The following is a 2,483-nucleotide window of genomic DNA, read 5'->3' on the forward strand; positions in this document are numbered from 1 at the left end:
CTCACTGGGATCAGCAGATGTTCGCGTGGACTTTGTAGAATTAGCAGATGATAAAGTCCATCGTCACTTTGATTATTAATGGGCCATTGACGTTCCGTTTGACCGGTCCGATGAGGAGCCTCGGCACAGCTGTGATGCATTGCTGTGAGCCTGGCCCAACACAAAAGCACACATGCACACACGCGCACACAGATGTATGTATGCACATTGGCCCTTCTTTCTATGTCCCTTTAACTCTGCCTCTGCATTAGTGTTCCCCTGCATTGATAACAAACTTACTGCATTATTGATTCCCAGGATCTGGTACTAAAAGCATCTGACAATTGGGCAATTAGTTACTGCTTAATGTACATTGTCAAAACAATCCCATTGACCCATTAATTGATCGATTGATTTCTTTTTTTTTCTCCAAATGATAATTCAGAGGACCGTTACTTTCTTCTGTCCCATTTATTAGGAGACCTTTCGTGTTTTTCCTCCGCAGAATGTGGAGAAACCCCAGCAGCACAGAGTTTCTCAGGCTCACTGAAGGCAGTGCCATCAACCCCATCCTCTCCCAGCATCTGCGGGAAAGATTGGAATGGCAATGTCACATGAGATGGTCATTACCATGAGGGGCTGAAATTTGGTATAACTCAACCGACCTATGAACCGTATTGGACCAAATCTCATCGTAAACATATACCTTTATTTATCTGGCAGACAATTTTTATCTAAAATGATACACAGTTAAGAAAGTATGGTTGGCCAGTCCCTGAAGCAATTAAGAGCCTCGCTCAAGGGACCAACTGTGAAATTACTCTGCCGACCACAGGACTCAAACCAGCAACTTTCTGATCACAGGCACAGAATCTAACTCACAGAGCCACATACAATATGACATGCTTTCAATAAACAGCTTTTATGTGAAAAGGAAGACAAAGAGCCCATTTCCAACTGTTCAACACTTCAAATAAAACCACCTACTATGGACTGAGGCTCATAGATGAGGATGTGAAGGAATGTCCGGCTCGTCGCATTGGTGCAGTCCTCCGGCAAACTGGTTGCAGCCGTTCCCAATAATTTTTCTTGAAAGGCGAAACAGATTGTATGGTTTTTCCCGAACTGGCGTTGTTTTAAGTCATGCCATAAAAACTGTATAAATACAAAAATTGCACATATTCTTTTGTAATAAATTGCATGAGATATTTAAGCGTGGCTGTAATGTAGTCTATAGACACCGGCTGTTAATTAATTCATTCCTGCATTCGCACATTTCCTATGGATGCGTGAGTAATTATAAATGTCTGAGCTCTGATTTCATGCTTCTTCTGTTTTTTTTGGACTGTTTTTGTTTTTCTCACAGTTACGTAACTTACGGCAAGAGTCACATTAGCTCAGCGTGGATGGTGTCCTGGCAGTTCCCCAATAGGACCGTCTGGGTGCTACGGCCGAAAAAGGCAACACTCTGCAAGAGGGGGCTCCAGTCTCTGAAGCTGACATGGAGGCATTGGCTGCCCCCCCCCCGTGCCCCAGCCATGACAGAGTCCGGCTCCAGCAGGAAATCCGACACTCATCTGCAGGCTCCAAGTCTATTAACACAGCCTGCAATCTCTACAAGCATTCCTCCAGAAATCACCAAAGCCACAGTACACCTGCATTAACAGGGGAGTATTTTCATTAAGGAAGCAATCATTAATGAACGCATTGAACCATACTTACGTCTACTTGCATTCATTCATTTACTTGATTCTCTTTTCCAGAACAATTAGGATAACCACCAATCCAAGCACAACATGAGTAACTACTCTGTTTATAAGTGCTTCCATGTGGTGCTGCTTCGTGCATGTGTGGAAGGACACGATGGGAAGGATGTCTCCTCCGATCGCAGGACGTTCATGGATGAAGCTGGCGGGGGGTGAGGGCACGCACGCCGGTGAATGGGCTTCTCCCTTTACTCTATTTACATTTTTGGTGTAATTTTGCTAGGTTGTGGAAAAAAAGCTAGATAATTAAATCATTTTTTTCTTAATGTGTGTTTTTCAGACACCTGTTGCAGTATTATCACATGTTTAATTACAGATGTTTATATTGTATTTGTGACATAAGTGTTACTGTCCCATATACTGGTCACACTGGGCCACTTGAGCCGGTTCCAAACACAGCAGCACTGGTGGAACAAGCGGTGACCCCCAGAGCACCGCCTCCGGTCCCGTGCGAGTTCTGTCTTTCCGGAAGCAGGGCGGCCATTCGCCGTTCCAGTCTGTTGCCACTGTGACGCTAAGCAGAGCTTAAATGAGACCTCTTCTGACTGGGCGTGTCCGAACCAACAAGTGCACTAACAATGGAGTTCAGCACTTTGCTAAACAATGTCTCACTTAGGATTCCCACCGTATCGCGTTTCATGCACTTAACGCTGAAGCCTCCTGACCCAACGGAAAACAGGGCAGGATTTCTGTACAATGAACCTGGTTCAGCCTGGTGTCAATCTCATCCCACAAGAA

At 44.8% G+C, this 2,483-nt stretch overlaps 1 long non-coding RNA gene across 1 annotated transcript; it reads right to left on the reverse strand.

Moving 5' to 3' along the window:
• Positions 1–435: 435 nt before the first annotated feature.
• Positions 436–1,446, reverse strand: LOC125720117 (uncharacterized). The gene is made up of 3 exons (XR_007385354.1): positions 1,359–1,446; positions 967–1,134; positions 436–563 (listed from the first exon to the last, which is right to left on the reverse strand). It is a non-coding gene; the product is annotated as an uncharacterized LOC125720117 (long non-coding RNA).
• Positions 1,447–2,483: the final 1,037 nt, after the last annotated feature.

Source organism: Brienomyrus brachyistius, chromosome 2 (assembly GCF_023856365.1).
Source record: "Brienomyrus brachyistius isolate T26 chromosome 2, BBRACH_0.4, whole genome shotgun sequence".
Lineage (NCBI taxonomy): Eukaryota > Metazoa > Chordata > Actinopteri > Osteoglossiformes > Mormyridae > Brienomyrus > Brienomyrus brachyistius.